Source organism: Myotis nattereri, assembly GCF_964212035.1.
Source record: "Myotis nattereri genome assembly, chromosome: 4".
NCBI lineage: Eukaryota > Metazoa > Chordata > Mammalia > Chiroptera > Vespertilionidae > Myotis > Myotis nattereri.
This window is the reverse complement of record NC_138079.1, coordinates 34,846,059-34,865,898: the sequence shown is the minus strand read 5'-3', so window position 1 is coordinate 34,865,898 and position 19,840 is coordinate 34,846,059.

The window sequence follows — 19,840 nt, the reverse complement described above, 5'->3', positions numbered from 1 at the left end:
AAACTCAATGAATTTGAGCAAAATAAGTATTAAAAAACACACATTGTAATTAAATCACTAAAGCCAGTGATAAAGAGAAAAGAATGTTAAAGAAGTCAGAGGAAAATGATACTGTAGGTACAGAGCAATAATGACAAGAATTATAACAAGCTTCTTATCAGAACCTATTCAATCAGAAAACAGTGAAAAGTCATCTTTAAAATATGAAAAGGAAAATAAACAGCAACCATAAATTCTTACCTATTTAAAAAATAACTTTCAAATTTGAAAGTGCACTAAAGATATTTCAAACAAAACTCACTGCTGGCCAATGTGAATGATAAGCAATGTTACAGGAAGCTCTTCAGGCACTAGGGAAGTCATACCAGATGGAATGCATAAAATAATAAAGAGAGCCAGAAATGTAATTATGTGGATGTATAGAAATGATTTTTCTCTTTTAAGAAGTAATTGTTTAAAATAAAAACAACATTTTCTGGAAATGCAAAAGATAGCATACGAAGGAGTAAAATTTAAACAATATCATAGAAGAGAAGCAGGCAGAAATGAAAGTGCCAGGTGTAAGTTTCTTATAACATATGCTGATGCAAGTGTGATTTGTGAGAAAAGACCTCTTCTTCAAGTACCATCATCACTATGAGATGAACACATGGTGATGCTGTCAAGGGCTTGAGCCACAAAGAACCCACTGGAAGAAAGGAGGCTGAGAGACCGCAGGTCAAAGGACACTGCAATTGTTAGCTATATCCTGATGTTTCCCTAGGGGTAGCCTAGAGCTAGAGATTTCTCATGATTTTTTAAAAAGTATTTTTATCACACACCCATGAGAGCTGCCTTAACTTTTGTTTATGTAAAATATAAAACAAATCAGAGTGAGCCCAAAAAAATATGAACCAGAACTGCATTCATTAATCAAACCCAGTACACATTTTACTTAACTGTGAACTGAGTCAATTTCTATAAATCTAATGGCTTCTTTTAATTCATATATTTTTAAAAAATAATTATTAAAAATAAAACTCTACAACATGAGCATATTCCAAACCTGAAAAGATGTGGGTGTGGTACTTCACAGGTTGGAGACTTAGCAGAACAAGGCTGGGGACCCAGGAATCACAGGGCTAGGGGCTCTCACAGCTGGGGGCCCAGGTGATGTGGGCACATCTGTGGGAGCCAGGGATTCAGAGTTTGGGTGAGGGCCTTAAAAGAAGGGCCTGAGGAGGAAAAAAAAATAGGTTCTATAGGACAGTTATGAACAAATTAAGAAGATTAAAAGTAGGATCTATGAGGGAAGCTTTAAATAGGGTCAGAGGTAATTTTGCATGAAAAAGAAAAAGATAAAGAGTGGCTGTCTTCAAATAAATTAAGAGTAATTACCAAAAGATAATTACCAGCATTGTTCATTCCCTACACAAGATAGAAACAAGAAGAAATTAGTTTAAATTGCGATAGTGAAGTTTGGCCACTAAACAAAGAATTTATTGATTAGAAGGGTGATTAAACACAGAAAACTCTAGGTTCCTAAAATGTTTCGAGTGAAGCTGTCTTTTCCTGACAGCAAAGTATCTGTTGATGTTTAAAATTTCATCCATCTGACCTTTGAACTGTGGATAAAACATCTGTAAGATAACTGGATTTCTTAATGAATTAATTGAACTGAGTCAATGTTTTGTGGCTTTGGGAAAATTTCACCTAAATAATGAAAAGCAAAGGAGTCATATTCTGTCTGACCTTGTTTGGGGATAATTTATGTTATATAATTAGGACAACAATCTCCTGTGGGTTCCTGCAGCAGACAGAGCTCCACCTAATTAGTCAAGTGTTTCACCTCGATGACAGTGAGGCTTACTGAAAGCCCTCAGTGCCTTGACTCCTCCGTGAATCACTGCTTTCTGCCACCTCTACACTAAGCCATCCAAAAGCGTGTAAGAACCTTAAACCGATCATCTGTTTAGAACTATGAATGAAGGTGTTGAGAATTCTCCTCATGTTTCAAACTCATCATCTGGTTGGCTTCAGGCAAGAAAGGTCTTTACCAACTGATGTTTCAGGGCATGTAAAAACAAAGGTGACATGAAGTCGGAGGACTATCATGAATCTGTAAATTGTTTTCCCAAAGAGCTAATGGTTCTCAAGTGTGTTTTCCAGACCAGCATCGGCATTACCTGGGAACTTGTTGGAAATGCAAATTCTTGGGTTCCACCCAAGACTTGCTAAATCAGAAACTCTGCAGGTAGAGCCCAGAAAGCTGTGTTTCAGTCAGCCCTCCAGGTAATTCGGTACAGGTCTGACAACCCCTGGATTAAAGGAATGATTTATCATTTTTCCCAGCTGAGCCCAAGTTTGGTTTCAGTGTCTGGCTGCCTGTGTAACTGGTGATCCTTATGCGTATCGCGCTCCATGCACAGAAGTTTCAGAATTTCTAGATGAAGGAAAGAGACATCGAAGATGGGAGTGTAGCAAAATGTCTGGATATTAAATGTTATGGTATATATTCAATATACATTGATTTCAAAAAAATAAAAGCTTTACACATAATAGAATCCACAAGTATTTGTTGATCATTTCATTCAGCTTAGTCCTTCTGCCTAATGAACTGGTTTTGATCCCCCAAAGGAGTGCGGAGGGCGAGAATCTGAAAGATTTATGTTCATTGAAACAAAATAAAACAAAATGAAAACTGTGATGGGACTCAGAACATAAGCAGCTGCTCCAGGAAGAAACGTGGAGGTCAGCCCTGGGCCACCAGGGAGCCTGGGCATCCCGGGGCTTCGAGCAGCTCCCGGGGGAAGCAGCCGTGCCTAGTTCCTGTGTGATGTCTTACAAGGCAGCAGCAGCAGCAATAATGGTAAGAGCACCAAAGACCCAGAGAGGGACTGAAGCTCTACTGAGGCTGCTGTGATTTGAATATCAATATGACTGTATCTCTTTATCCACAGGTTGGTCAGGCCTGGGACCATCAGGTTACAAATGTAACATAAACCAACACGAAACCACACTGGGAGAAGCGAGGAAGCAGGTAACCGGGAGCTCCCTTCAGTGTGTTACATAGGGAGTGATTTGAAACCTTGGCAACTTGATCTAGGTGCTTTCAAATTCCAAGCAGCACTGTGATTGTCAGGCTCAATAGCTGCCTATCTGTTGATGTTGATGGCCTGGGAATTATGCACCTGAGAAAAATCAATTCCTATAACATTTTTTTAAATGGAATAAGCTGCAGTGGCTTCTATATGATCAGTAGAACAGAGAGCAGTGAAGCTAAGAGGCTTCAGGTCTATTTTGAACAAGTGGTCAATACGTATTTATTGCTTTTAGAATGTGTGTCATGAATTCATTCTAGAAATATTTATTGAGCGCCTATTATGTGCCAGAAATGGTGGAGACACTGTGAGTCATGGAATCAGTCAGACTGTGGTCAGGTGCTTTAGAGCTGCTCTCTCCAGTACAATAGCCACTGGCCACGTGCAGCTACTGAAATTCAATTCCGTGGTCGCTTGCTACATGTCCAGTACTTACTAGTCACAGGTGGCCAGCGGCCACCATCTTGGCCAGCACCGATCCAGGATGTAAGGGACTACGGGGGGGGGGGGGGGTCCCATTGCCTGTCCTCCCAAGTGTTCCAGCTGGGATTCTCCTTTCCCGCTTCCCTCTCCCCCGGGGATCAAAGGCCTCCACCCTCTTTCAGGGCTGGTGTTTGTTATGCGTTCCCTGGACCATGTTATTGGCTGAAGGTGCCATGTGGGTCATTTTGACTGGGTCTCAGAAAATCTTGAGGCAGATGCTGGCTTCCATGGGCTGAGTGGACCATGGGCAAAATGTCACATTCACTTTCCAATTCCATGGTTACAGTATAAATCCTGGGTATGGGAGAAAGCCCTCAGACTTCCCCTTTGGATGACCAGAAAATCTGTTTGGAAAGCTAAAGGTGGAAACCTGGACCTTTAAGGGTTTCTTGCTTTTTCTCTTGCTCTTGTTTTCCTTCCCGAGGCGACATAGATGCCTCTGCTGAGAGGAGGAAAGTCACGGGCAAGGACAAGAGGGAAACACAGGCGCAGAGATGAATATTTCACGATATTATCCTGCTACATCAAAATAGGCGAAAGCATGATTCTTGCCTACACAACCGCGAGAACATGAAAAATGGGGAAATTCATGAAAAGTTAATAACCATAAAGAGCGAAGCAACAATATTAAACAGCTATGAAAGAGGTGTCGCCGGGTCTGCATTATTAATAGCCGGGGGCTGCTGTGGACGCCAGGTGTGGATTCTCACAGGAAGGAGAGGTCCCAGCCGCACAGGCTTAGTTGGAGAGAGGGGAGAAGAGGGTGGAATGTCAGGTGGGAACCATGACAAGCAGAAGTGCGAATATGGACTGCGAGTGTTACTTGAAATGCAACGAATGTAAGCGTTTGCCTGTGGTGCAGGGTGAGGGAAACTCCTAGGGAAGGCTGAGAAATGCCACCACAGACCCCGAAGGGCAGGCGGAAGGGCCTGGTCCTTATCCTGTAGCGGGATGGGAGTGTCCCTGGATGATTTTAATGGGGAACTGAGCTAGAGCAGTGCTATGACAATGAATCTCGCATTGAGCCCTAGCCGCGATATTTGGATATTTGGATATACTGAGGCCGAGGCAGGCTGGAGACAGGAGTGTGTGCAGGGGTGGAGGGGGAAGTGACGCAGGGACGGAGTAGAGTGGGTAGCAGTGGAATGAAAAGGGAACAGTGAGTGTGAGTAGCATGTTGAAGGAAAATTCAGCAGGGCTTTGATTCTTTGAAGCTGAGGGAGAGGGGGAGAAGTCAAATATGCTATTAACTCTGGCAAATTACTTAGCATCTATAAAATATGGCAATAGCTATGTTTTACAGGTTTGCCGTGTGAATTAATAAAAAGATCTTTGTAAAACACAAGAAGTCTCCGCATACAAATGCAACTTAAATCCGTTGTTTGAAACTCCAATGGCCCACCACCGCCCCCCGCATCCCAGCAGTCAGACCCCTGGGAAGCAGATCTGCTGGAAAGGTGAGACCAACGAATGCTCTTTCCATATGGTCTGGGACACGTCGAGATTGCACATAGACCCACAATTCTCAGCACTTCCTGTTAAACAGGGTTTATATTCTCTCAGTCCAACCCTCAGTGATGGTCCCAGGCTGGAACTTGCGAGAGCATACTGGAGCCCGCTGCTCTTTTTTAAGCACATGCCTGGTTTCAGGTCTCTCCTAAAGATTTCTGAGGCTCCTCCCATAACCAAGGGCCAAAGCTCAAAAGCCAGATGTGCTTGTCTCTTTTATGGTCTCAAACATCTAGTCTCATCCTAGAAAGCACCTCACACCTGCTTTTTCTCTGTCTCTGATCATTCCTAATAAATTGGTGCCTTACATTTTCACACTGGCCACAAAACCTTATTTAACATATAATATTGCTGCATGTGCCTTAGACTTATAATGAAAAATAGGAAAGTGTACTACTACAATGCTAGCTCTCATTAAAAAAAAAAAACAACACGCAAAAACAAAACAAAACAAAATGGGGAAAATTAGTAGGAAATTTTTTTCTCCTGTTTATATTGAATAGCAGCGTCTAAGAAAAGCTGGCTGAATTTGTGGAGAATATAGGGGCAGATGAAGATTTTTATAAAAATTATGAAGGAAATCTTCTGAGCACCTTTAAATTCTCTAAAATGTGGGGGCTCTGAGTCTTTATGTTTAACTTCAAGTCTCTGCCCCTCCTTTTTGCTTGAAACAGGTGTATATAAGTAGACTGGAAGGATATCGATGCAGATGTGCACATGTATGAACACACACAGATGAATACATGTACTCAAAAAAGGAGCACAGGAAGGGAAAGAGAGGATAACATGGCAAAAAGATCTTTCCGAGAAACTATAAATAAGGGGAAAGGAGTTAAAAAGAGCGTGTGTGTATAGAAGGAATGAATTGATCTGTGAATAGCAAAGCAGAAGGGGGAAAGAAAGGACAATAAAGATAAGTCTGCCTCCAGGAGATGCTTGGTGGTGGTCGAATAAATGAGAGCAAACACAGGGCAGTGCAGTCGTGCAGTGGCAAGAGGGAAATCAGATTCCAGCTAATCATCCAAATGTTCAAGGTCTAAGATGGTAACTGGGAGAGTGTCTCTATTCTGGAATCCAAAGAAGAGTCAACATATATCCAAGTTGGATTATAAATAATTGGTGAGTCTCTTCCAGGGTACCTGGAGTCTCTTCACTGCCCTGGCTGGACAGCAGGTACCACTGAGGCGTCCAGTGAAGTACCACTCCCAGATACACTTACTGCCATGGCCCCATTAGATTCTCCTGTCTGCTGTCTTCTAATTTCAGAACACGTTTCTAAGTGAGGGTTTGGTAAACTCACCCACACAAATGGGGATGGGAGTACTAGTGAGTTCACCTGCAGTGGCACTTATATTTAAAGATGATTTTCTAGGAGTAGCTATTCAGGCTCCAAAGGTGTCTCAGGCAAGTTGATGAGTCCATGGGGGAGACAAGGTTGGACAGGGAAGTTCTCCGGGCATGACTTCTCAGAGCATTCCATATAGAACTTTGATTCAGCTCCAATAAGGAAGGCAGAGAGGAGACCTCCCTTTACTCTCCATAGGCCAGGGAGCTGGGGCTATTTTACCCTTTCTCAATTTAATTCTCAGACAATTCAACGAAGACTGCTGGCAGTTTTTGGAGAAGGGTGAGTAGCTGTCTCAGTTTTCCCAGAACTGCAGGGCACCTGGGTTATGAAACTTTTGGTCTTTAAACCATGAGAATCCTAGGCTAATAGGCTAACTCAGATAGTTGGTCATTCTAACATACCTTCTCACCTACATCAGGCCCTGACTTGAGTGAGGTATACCAGGAGAGGGTATTGATCTACCATCTGTACCCTACTAGCTTTTCAGTAAAGAAGTAGTAGCGCTCAGTATTTATACTATCAGTTTTTACTATTTCCCATTTTTCCTTACTCCCTCTCTTACCCCCCCCCTCAGCACCCCCCCCCCCACCCCCACCAACATTTCTGTAGTCATATCAAAGGCAACTTTTGTTGTTCGGTAGCATTAGCCCAAGATAAAGAGGCCACAAAGCACCCCACACATTTGAATGCAGAATCTATGAGCTCTATAAGTTCCAGGTCTCTGTGGTTAGTCACAGCACTAATAGTCTGGGTTTATAAAGTCCAAGGCTGACCCTGGGCAAAATTATGAGTTACCTATTTTAGGTGTCCCAAGTCTATCACTGTCTTTTCCTAAACAGGACCTGAGTGCCTCCCACCCCCTCTTCCTCATAGTAAAGCCAATGCCCGGGGAAATATCTAATACCAGCAATTTACTCATTAGTGTGAATGAAGTGGTCTCTCCCCCAGGCTGATTTTAGTTGTTAAGTCTTATCTTTAATTATATTCTTTCATTCTTTCTACTAATAAGCATTCGCTGAGAACCTTCCTGAGGAAGTAGAAATACAGTAAGTGAAAGTGACACAGAGGCTGCCCCAAGGAACTTACAGAATGTGGCCTCCATTAATTGCAGACATCAGCCAAAAAGGAGTGTTTGGGGGTGGGGATGGATTTCCTAACTGCTCCTGAAATAGGAGCTCATAGGCTGACGCTGAGAGGGGCTATTGTGTCAGGCTGATACAGTTATGAACTCAATGTAGGAATTATTATGGAAAGTAGAGCTTAAAGTCACAGAGTCTTGTCTACTTCTTCATTTGCTATGAATTGAGATATGTTAAGAGCAAAGGGATGGGGAATTAGAGAGTGGACTCATAAAAGTTGGAAGCAGGAATAAAACTAAAAAGGAAGAAATCTAAAATAGAGAAATATAAAACCCTGATTTAGGTCCAAAAAGTCACTTGATTTCAGGGACTATATAAAAATCCCCCAAAAGAAAACATTTTCTCTATAAATTCTGAGATAGGAACTGGTTGAATAAATATGGTTCATCTTACTATGGAATCTAATGCAGCTATTGAAATGTATATAGTCATGCACACATAACAAAGGACTGTATATGTGACAGTGGTCCCATCTATATATATAAAAGCCCAACAACTGGAATGGCAGGATGACCAGAACAACCAGAACGACTGGTGGCTATGGCACACACTGTGGCAGCCAACCAGCCTGATCCGGGCCCCAATCGGTCCCTCCCCCTGGCCAGCCCCGCCCCCGATCAGCCCCCAACACCCTGATGGGGGCGGGACTGGCCAACCAACTGCCTGAAGCCCCTCCCCCCGCCGTCCCAGCCCGATAGGCCCCCATTGGGGCGAGCCAGCTGGACCCCACCTGTGCACGAATTTATGCACTGGGCCTCTAGTTCAGGGGTGGGCAAACTTTTTGACTCAAAGGCCACAATGGGTTCTTAAACTGGACCGGAGGGCCGGAACAAAAGCATGGATGGAGTGTTTGTGTGAATTAATATAAATTCAAAGTAAACATCATTACATAAAAGGGTACGGTCATTTTTTTTTTTTTAGTTTTATTCATTTCAAACAGGCCCGATCTGGCCCACGGGCCGTAGTTTGCCCACAGCTGCTCTAGTTAATAATAAATGACTGTTACTGGTCTATGTACTTACTATACTTTTTATTATTTTGGAGTATATTTTTTCTGTTTATGAAAAAAATTTTCTCTTGTGCTTGATTCAATCTCATGTTGTTTTATACAGTAACATGCTACACAGGCTTATAGGCTGTGCCAGGTAGTCTATGTGTGTAGTAGGCAGTACCATCTAGGTTTGTGTAAGTGTACTCTATGATGTTCAGACAACAATGAAATTGCCTAACAACTTATTTCTCAGAAGGTATTCCTGTCATTAAGTGACACATAACTGTAATTATAAAAAATAATGTAGTCACTTAGGAAAATATTCATATGTTAGCCTTTAAAGTCAAGATGTGAAAAATTATCTAGATTACATTGAAAACTATATAAAATTTATGAAAACTGATGAGTAAGGACTAAAAAGGAACATGGACAACTGAAAATTGCTGATGTCAGAGCAGTAAGACCTTGGGTCACCTATTTAATTTTCATCTATCATTTTATGATATTGTTTGTAGGACAAACATTATGATACATCAATTGGACAGGTAAGGATGGGGAAAATAAAGGTTGTTTACAAAGCACCTGGTGATTTGATTGACTGCAGGCTCAGAATAAGCCAAATGCCAGTGTTATGAGGCTACTTTTTAAAAAACTGATGAAATCAGACTTCATCTGTGGCAATAGAATCCAGATCCAACAGAAATATAAGTCTAAGCATACCGTGCATGAATCCAAGCACATCTGAACTATTATGTTTAGTTCTAGGTGATATCTTCTATGGGAAACATTGATAAACTAGAGTACAATAAAAGAACAACAGCTTGAAGATTTTGAAAGATCTGAAGAGTGGTAAATAACAAATGGTTGGAGAAACTTTGCAATTCTAATTTAGAAAAGATGGAAGGAAGGAAGGAAGGAAGGAAGGAAGGAAGGAAGGAAGGAAGGAAGAAAGGAAAGAAGGAGGGAAGAAGGGAAAGGAAGGAGGAAGGGAGACTCAAGGTGGGTGTAGCTGTAGAATTGTTATGAAAATTATATTAGGTTTTTATAAGTTTAGAGGACAGAATTCAAATCAAAAGTGGAAATCAGTTTCCTGGCTTAAAAGAAGGAGGAACTTTCTAATTAGAACAAGCCAATAATGCAATGAATTACTTCAAAACATGGTGAACTTCTCATGTGGGAAGTGTTTAAGCAAAGACAAGTATAATATGCTGACATTTACTAGGAGGATGTTCTGGGTGGTACCTAAAGACCCACTGAATCCTAAAGAATATGTTTCTGTCTAATTTAAAAATGACCAAAATTCTCTTTGGTTTCTACAATTCTTCAGGCATAGGCATGAGACAGGTCAAGCCTTCCCTTACACATCCTCATTCAATTTAGAGACATAAAATGTAATTAGACTAAAGCTACATGAGAAGAAATAGATTTTGTCAGTTCCCATTGGATTGTGTTGATGAATCCTCTGAGTTTATTTTAAACTCCATTGCTCAACATCTGTTTGATACTCCCAACCTAATTACTTTTGGCCACACTAGCATTTCTATTCTTGACCTTTGGTCTAATCACTAAGAAAAGATTGAAAGAAATAATGTTTATGAAGCATCCTCTATGTGCCAGGCACAATAGTATGCATATTAGTATGCAACATTCTTTTCAGTCTTCTAACTCTATAGGGAAGAATTATCATCCCCATGTTATAGTTAAGCAAAAAAAGATTTGCTACTAATTAAGCAAATATACCCAAGGTCCCGTCCCAAGTGCCAGAGTTGAACTTCAAACCCTGAGTCTGGTTTATTCTGAAGATCTGCTTGACCATGCTGCTGCCACAGCTTTCCCCAAACCAAACCACTGTGAGACTGAAACTCACCCAGAAGCAACTAAAATCCTATCTCTAGGCATGACCCTGCCTGTGTGTTTTATTAGTTTTATTTTTGGAAACTGAGCTCCTTCCCACAAGAGGTCCTCAAGCTGCTTGTCCTTTGAATGAGAATGCTCAAGCCAATAACTTACTTCTGGGATCACTGGCTTCCCGGCTGTGGTAGGAAGAATAACAGCTCCCAAAGATGTCCATGTGAAATGGCAAAAGAGACTTTTCAGATGTGATTAAGCTTAGGAGCTTGGCAAGGGGAGATTAACCTGAATTACCCAAGTAGTCCCACTGTAATCACCAAGGTCCGTATAAGAATGGGGCAGAGGGGTTGGAGCCGGAGAAGGAGATATTATGATTAAAGCAGAGGGTGTGTGTGTGTGTGTGTGTGTGTGTGTGTGTGTGTGTGTGTGAGAGAGAGAGAGAGAGAGAGAGAGAGAGAGAGAGAGAGAGAGAGATTTGAAGATGCTATGCTATTGGCTTTGAAGATGGATGGAGGATACCATCAGCCATGGAATGCAGACAGCCTCTGGAAGCTGGAAAAGGCAAGAGAATGGATTCTCCAGATGGAACTCAACCCTGCTGATTCCTTGATTTTTAGGACTTCTTCACTTCCAAAAATAAGATAATAAGTTTGTGTTGTTTTAAACCACTGAGTTTGTGGTAATTTTTTACAGAAACAAGAAAGTACAGCCTTGGATATTCTCTTTCTTTGAATAAAGAGAAATTACCACATTGAAGAATATCTTGACAACTATATTAGTGGAGAGGCCAGGAACTTCTTTCAGTCCTGCCTGTTGGTGAGACAACTAAGATGATTGTGAGTGACCCTGGCAGTCCTAAGATCCAAGAAAGAAAGAGGGAAAAGGGAGAAAGGAAGGCGAGAGGGAGGGAGGGGGAGGAGGCAAAGAAGAAGGTGGGATCAAGAGAAAAGGATGGATTAAAGAGTGAATGCAGAGGGGAGAGAAAGGCTAGCATACAGGTAGTAACGAGCAGTACCTTGCCATTACAGTATCTTTCTTTCTGCTAGAAAGACATATGTTGCTAAGTAGCCTATTCCTGAATGGACTTATAATGTCAAAGTTAATATGTCCATAATACCATACCCTCAAAGAGTATTAATTTGATTCAAGTTGGAACGAAGGTTTTCATTTGTCTCTAGACCTCTTGGATTCACTCCAGTGTTCTTTCTGTCCCCATGCCCAGCCTCAGAGGAGATGAGGCCCAGAAAGCCGTCCACAGGCAGGGGTTACCACGAGTCCGAGTAGAGGAGAGCATTGACCTTAGTTCAGAGCGCACTTGGGTGACGTGCACAGCGTTCCTGCCTTGCTCCTTGTCAAGAAGCAGCACTCGAACTGTCAACCTGGTGGCTAGTGTCTGACTCTATCCCTGCTCAGCTTTCCAAAAGAGAGCTGCAAAGTGTGGGTCCTAAAGAGCACTGGCCACGGGGATGATTCGTGGACGCACAGGCCCTGGCGATCCTAGTATCTACCGGAACAGGTGGATCTGTACCTCCGTGCCCCATGATATTAGAGACTTTGTCTTCCTGAAATGTTTCCTTCACGAATCTAAACCCAGGTGTAACCTGGTTTAAGCAACTGTGACCAGAATCTGTACAAAATGCTGTGATTCTCTGTGATCACCAACTGTAAAACTAGCTCAGATACTCTTGGGATTCTGCGAAGCTATGGAAGCTTAGTCAATGTGAGTCCCAGTAGATCTATTTTAAGTAAATACTTCTTAAAGATGACTCTGCACCCACTAGAAGGCGGCTCAGACATCACTTAGCTGTGCACTTCTGACTAGATTATTTCATCTCTGCACCCCAGGTTCCCTAACTAGAATCTTGCTTGTGCCAAGTCCAAGGAAATGCCACGCACTCTAGTCCCTATTTGCATTTCAGTGCCACCCTCCCTGGACCCATTATTAGTTGGTACATTTTCTTAAGCCATTTAGGATGAACTCATCATCTCTGTAAACCCAAAAGTCATCACTTGTGCTCTCTTGTTTGGCCACTCTGAGGAGAAGAGAAAAGAAACAGAACAGAATAATTGGAGAACCAGCCCCAACAATCAGTAATAATAAAAAGATATATCCAGGCATTTACTAAGCTTTTCCTAGAAACATTAATTCTTTTCTTCAATGAATACTTACTGAGGGTCTCCTATGTGCCAGACCCTATAGTAGGCACTTGGGAGACAGCAATGAACAAAACAGAAAAAGTTCCTGTCTTTAAGAAGCTTACATTCTAATAGGGAAGACATGCTGAGCAATAAGCAGAGATTAGAAAAACAATGCTGGGCAAAGGGATCGTGAGGGATGAAGTGGACAGAGGTGGGCATGCGCTGTGCTCTTCCAGGCCCGTGCTCTGAGTAATGGCTTAAATCATGAAATACCATCTCTGTGACTAAAAGTTTACAATTTGGACAAAGAGATTAAACACCACAGGTTGACATTTAGGGGACCAATCAGATAGTTTCTATGTTTGAGCTGAAGTCAAAAAAACATTGGGATACGCTGGGGAGTGAAAGAAATTGTGGGGAAAGAAAAAGACAAAGAGCAGAATGCCCACCACAAAGTATCTTGGACCCACTGTGTGGATCAGAAACGGGGGGTGAACTGAAATGAAGGGGTTACCCTCCTGCCGGTGTCTCACAATGGACACCACGTTCCTTTCTGAATTGGGGCCCACATCTCTGAGTTGAGTTTCTTTTTGAAAAGCCTGCTTTCCGCTTTCTCGTCCCCAAAACGCCTGACCCCATGTCTCCCAAAGGACCACAGGGAGGACTGATGAGGTAATGTCTCCAAAGGGGTTCGTGCTCTGTGGACTCTTTCAGTAAAATGCAAATTATAGCCAGGTGAAGTCACACAGTCAAGCATGGAAATCCTGGAGTTAAAATATTCAAAGCATAACACCAAATATATAATCTCTCCCTAATCAGACAGCTCAAAGTACATAGGCTATGACGGGCTTTCCTGTCCTTCCTCACCATTTATAACACTCTAGCCTTGGGCCAGTATGTGGGTTTTGGGATGCAAAATGGAAAAAGTACAACAGACTTCTTGTGAGCCATGGAATAGGTTCCAAAGTAAATCAGGACACACATATATCAGGCATGTTCATTTCCTTGGCTCTGTGTTTGGCCCGGTGATGTCAATACTTAGTTTGCTGTAACCCTGGATCCAGCTGGCAAGCCCTGTTCCTGTGAAAGTTACAGGGTTTTAAGGACTGACAGAAGCAGCATAAACCAGGAATGAAGTACTGGACAGTGAGATAGGAAAACTTCACTTTCAACAGACTCCATGAATCGGCTCACCCTGAAACTTCAATGTGTCATCTAAGGGAAGCCTGGTGGAACTGTGAGAAGTCTTATTTAGTAGTTGCATTCCAAATACATTTCAGATACGAAGTTCTACAGCAATACTGAAGGACAATCAAATTCATCCCTTAATTCTCTTTTCTGTATACGTTGTCTTATGACTCTGAGGTCTTATAGTGTTGAAAGTGACAGGCTTAAACACAGAAAACAAAAAATATATATGTATATGTGTGTGTGTTATTCTTTTTATAATATATCTTCATTTTTAACATATAAGACATTAATATAGGTATTAATATATATTAACATGTACAATAAATTAGTATCATAATCCCACTGCCCTGAAGATAATCATAGAAGTAATTTGGAAAATAGCCTCCCATATTTTACATGTTAGGAAATTGTGGCCAAAAAAAAAAAATGTATAGAACTTCTCTAAAGCCATTAAATAAGCCCATATAATGCTCTCTTAATAAGAACTCAACTCCCTAGTTACTGCACGGATTCCGCTGTGCTCCTAGCTAACTAAAGACTTACTAATTCTTTAATGAAAGTGTTCCTGTTTTAAATAATATATTTTCTCTATTTTTTCTTCCCTGTTTTTAATTTCTATGAATACTTAAAATGATATAGTTGTTCCTAAGTGTTCATCAGTGTCGACTACAGACCCCTCACTGCAGGCATAATGTTCTTTTAATGTTGGCCTGTATATGACTAGAGAGAGGACTGATGAGTCCCAATAGATCTAAAGGAATGAAAGGGGTGTAGGGGAAATTAGTTGTATTTTTAAAGCCCTATTTCCTATTTTTCCATGTAACACTCTCTCTTTTTCTGTTATATCCTTCTAGGTGGACCAGTTACTATGTGTTTTCTCTACAATTAGACTCTTATTCCAACCAGAAACCATGGTTGGGACTTACACTTCCATCCCTGGATCAGTCCCTCAAAGGGACCTGCAGAGTCTCCCTGCTGAGCACTGGGGTCAGAGTGGTATGCTCAGGAGGAAAAGCCCTGATTGGTAGCAGTTGCCAATTTCCATGGTGCCGATTTCCATGGTGGAAATATTACCACCAAGGCTGATTTCAAGCTATCAACATTATGTTATTAAACACGGCTCAGATGTGTAATAAGCAGAGATTAGAGCCTGAGCTCTTTGGAGGACCATGTTCACCTTTCTCCAGGATAGCACTGAGGAGCAAGCCCTTGCAATACCACAGAGTGCAGCTGTCTTCTCATCAATCTTTTGATAAATGTGTGGATCCAAGGATTGTACTGGGCCCAGGATGAGCTCTCAGATACCCTAAGAATAACTCCTTCCATGGGTGTTCCAGGTGAGCCTCGCTACCCAAAGTGTGGTCTGAGGATCCAGAGTGTTGGCCACATCTGGGATTTTGCCAAAATACAGATTCTCAGGTTCTTTCCAAACCTACTGAATCCAAATCTGCATTTTAATAAGATTCCCAGTTGGAGAAGCACTTATCTAGTGAATGCCATCCAATCTGAAAGATATGACACAAATTAAGACCTGGGAACAACACCAGGTATCCCATAATTTCCCAAAGTAGATATTGAACAGCATCTAAAACTAACCAGAGACTGCTAATGAAAATGATTCTCCTCAATTTAAAATAAGTATATAAGCAAATTGATTAGACCTGGTGGTTTTAGGATCCTAAAATTGCTAGGGGGAGAAGGTTTTTTTTTTAGTTGGGGGATCTTTTCCTATCAAGAGCCACAGACTCAGAGGAAATATGTAATCAACAGAGAGTCACTTATTTTGTCTGATTTTGTCTACCTGCTTATAGATAACTTTTGAGGTTTTTTGGCAATCTTTAGAATGTTCTATTAAAGTATAAAATTGTTGGAATTAAGCTAAATAGGAAAACATAGTATTTACAAAAACATTGATGATACCACTCAAGCCACACACATGTAGAGTTTTAAATATTCTATTACTTTATTTTAATGAGGAAAAAGGAAATAAAAACTCTTTCCATGTTGCTATATTTAAGTTTAGTTTTTTATGTCTGACTGTTGCATATTTCATGGTATGCATGTAACACTAGAGTGATCAAGTTCTTTAGTGAAGGACATAAAGGATGTTTTCTACTCTTTGCAACCACAAACAATGCTTCAATGGATATCTACAGACATTTCCTTTTTTGGATCAGTGTGGGAGTTATTTGGGTATACATCCAGGAGTGGGATCACGGGAGTAGTAGGATACATGCATACTTAATTTCACTGACTACTTTCAGATGGCTCTCCAGAATGGCTGCACCAATTTACACTCCCACCAGCAGGGCTTGAAGGTTTCTACTTCCCTAGTTTTCTGACTGTCAAATTTTTTCCAATCTAATAGACATAGAATGTTATTTCATACTTTTTTCATTTATACCCTTCTGATGTGAGATTAACCATGTCTTTATGTATTTATTAGCCATTAAGTTTTCTCTTTCTGATAATTGCCTACTCATCTCCTTTGATACTCTTCTATGGGATTCTGGTGTTTTTCATGTCCATTTGGAGGAGTTCTTTTAGTCATTCATTCACGTAACAAATTTTTATTGAACATCTACTATTCTAGATACTAAGACAGTAAAGTAAGCAAAAGAAGTCCTGATTTCATAGAGCTTAGAATATATTTAGGAAAAGAACATTGAACAAATCCTATATAATAAAAGCCTAATATGCTAAGTGTCCAGTTGTCTGGTTGGCTGTTCAACCAATCAAAGCATAATATGCTAATGATATGCTAAATCCCCTCAATCTCTCACTATGACGTGCACTGACCACCATGGGGCAGACAGTCAACCAGTTGACCAGTTGCTATGATGTGCACTGACCATCAGAGAGCAGATGCTCCAACGGGTAGTTAGCTTGCTGCTAGGGTCTGGCTGATGGGGACTGAGCAAGCTGGGCTGGACACGCCCCGGAGCTCTCCTGCAATCCCTCCCTGGCTGGCCAACCTCCCACGTCCCTCCCTGGCCCTGATCGTGCACCAGTGGGATCCCCCGACCTGGCCTGAGCCCTCTCGCAATCCAGGACCCCTCAGGGGATGTCGGAGAGCCAGTTTCAACCTGATCCCACAGGCCAGGCCGAGAGACCCCACTGGTACACGAATTCATGCACCTGGCCTCTAGTAATCAAATAATGTTGGGTTTTGATAAGTGTTATGAAGAAAAATAAAGTAAGTTAAAGGAATAAATAGTAAGGAGGCAGTAGTATTTTAGACAGACAGTCCAGGAAATCCTCTTAGAGGTAGTTACACGCTGTGTCCACTATGTATTCTTTCTGTTTTAGATGTTGTAAATATATTTTCCTGGAAGGTTACTCATCTGTTAACTTTAATCATGGTTCCCTTTGTTATTAGGCAGTCTTTAATATTTATGTAACTCGCCATTTTTTCCGTTTATGATTTGTGCTTTTTTGAGTTAAATTCTTATTCAGGGTGACAAAGATATTCTCCACCATTTTCTTCCATTAACTTTATAACTTTACCTTTTACACTTAGGTTTTTACTCTACTTGATGTGGAGGATCAATTTTCATTTTTCAAACAGAAAGCCATTAGTCCCAAAATTACTTAGATGTCACCTCATTATATACCAAGTTTTCGGGTACTTAGGAGTCTTTTATTAGGCTTCCTTTTTGTTTCATTGGGGTATTTGCCTGTTCTGACAATCATCACACCTTTGTCATATTGTACTATAGATATACCAAGTCATATAAAACGTTATGTCAGGTAGCAATCTGATTTGGATAACAGATAATTACTCCTGTGGGACTTAGGATAGAGGTATACCTTGAAGCTATTGCAGGCCTAGCTCCAGACCACTTCAATAAAGTGAATATCACAATAAAGCAACTCACATAAATTTTTGGTTTCCCAATGCATATAAAAGTATGTTTATATTATACTGTAGGCTATTAAATGTGAAATAGCATTACGTCTAAAAAGATATAGCTACCTTAATTAAAAAATACTGTATTGCTAAAAAATGCTAATCATCATCTACGCCTGTTGGAAAAATGGCACTAATAGACTTGCTCAATGCAGGATTGACACAAACCTTCAATTTGTAAAAAATAAAAAAATAAAAAAAAGAATGCAACCACTACAAGGTATAATAAAGCAAAGTGCAATATGAGATATGCCTGTACTGTCTTAGAGCCAGGTGTTGCTCAATAATTATTATAGACTAGAGGCCCAGTGCACGAAATTCCTGCACGGGTAGCGTCCCTAATGGCCGGTGATCAGGGCTGATCAGGGCCTTCCGGCTGCAGCCGGGGCCTCCCTTCATTCCACACCACCCCCTGGTGGTCACTGCATGTCATAGTGAGCGATTGGACTCCCAGTCTCCCGGTCAAACTCCCAAGGGGAAAATTTGCATATTAGAATTTTATATATATAGATCACATACAGTAAATTGTGTTCTTTGGATCTTGCTATTCACTTGGCCTGTGAACATCACAGACAGTTATATAGTTATCAACTATTGCCCATTCCATTGGCAGTGCTGAATTTATCCTTTCTGGATTGGGAAACTGACTTTCTGCTTCTATCTTCAAGCATAAAAGTTCATTTTGAAAAGTAGGCTTAATTTGTCATGTAGATTTTACATGGGTGAGTGCCAGTGGTATAGAACTTAAAATGAGTCAGTCCATTTATTGTTTAACAGTTTTTGGTTGCTTTAAATTTTGTGAAAATAAGACACATTCTATCATGTTTAAAAAGTAACTTGAAGCTGGAAAATACTTCATTACTATTAGTATTTTTTCTGAATCAATTCCAGTTCTAGTGAGAATGAAATAAAATTCAGTTTATTTTATAAATATTAAATATTTTGAGAATAGGACTCCTGCTTTGGTTAGTATTGGACTGAGTAATGCAGAACAACCCTCTTTTTGAGGAACTTAGAGAGCATAGAGGACCTAATAAGACCATGAAAAATTGTGAGACGAAGATACAAGAAAAGAAGAAGAAACAGCTCAGCATTTAAAACTGCGTCTCCCCTAGGAGCATCTGGCACTTAAAAGAATCATCTGAGAAGTTGAGAGATTAAATACAGATTTTTGTCAGCCTCTCCAAGAGAATAAAAATTTAAGTCTAAGACCCCCCCAAGGAGGGGGAACCCTGATGAACTCCCATGCTTTTGGTTGGAACCCCTAAGGGCTACACCTTAGGAATAACAGTGGACTAGAATAGCCTCACCCTCCCTTGGACTGAGCTAGCTGTAACTAATACCAATACCTACATTAGTAGTAAAGTGATCTGGGATAGCCACGTTCCTTATTGCCCACCAAAACTAAATGTAAATCTCCTCATGCTTCAAATTATTTCTACATTTTTAAAAAGTAAAAGATAAAAAAATCATAATCAGAAACATAATGAACAGACAAGACAATGTAATCTCAAACCAAGATAAACAATAGTCATTATTCCATGTGAAATCTGGACACTATATTTTAGAAGAACAAGATGTAAATTCTAAAACTGAAAAAAAATGTAATGGCTGAAATAATAAACTTATTGCATGTTAGATACTGTTGAGGAAAGAATTCATGACACACACACACACACACACACATACACACATACACACACATACACACACACATACACACACATACACATACACACACACACATACACATACACACACAAAAGATGAAGAAACTAGGAAAGAGTGTGAGAGACATAGGAGTTTAGTGAAAAATATCTAATGTACATGTAGTGGAAGCACCAGAGGATAAAATAAAGATAAAAAGACAATAGCAATATTTAAGCAGATAATGGCTAACACCCCCCCCCCCCAAATAATGAAAACCATTAGTCCTCCTTTTCAAGAAGCTCTACAAATGTGAAGCATAAGACTTCATTAGAAAATCACAACAAGCCCTGGCCAGGTAGCTCAGTTGGTTGGAACACTGTCTTATACACCAAAAGGTTGTGGGTTTGATTCCCAGTCAGGACACATATCTAGGTTTTGGGGTTGATTCCCAGCCGGGGTCAGTACAACGGGCAAATGATCAATGTTTTTCTCTCACATTGAAGTTTCTCTCTCTCTCTCTCTCTCTCTCTCTCTCTCTCTCTCTCTCTC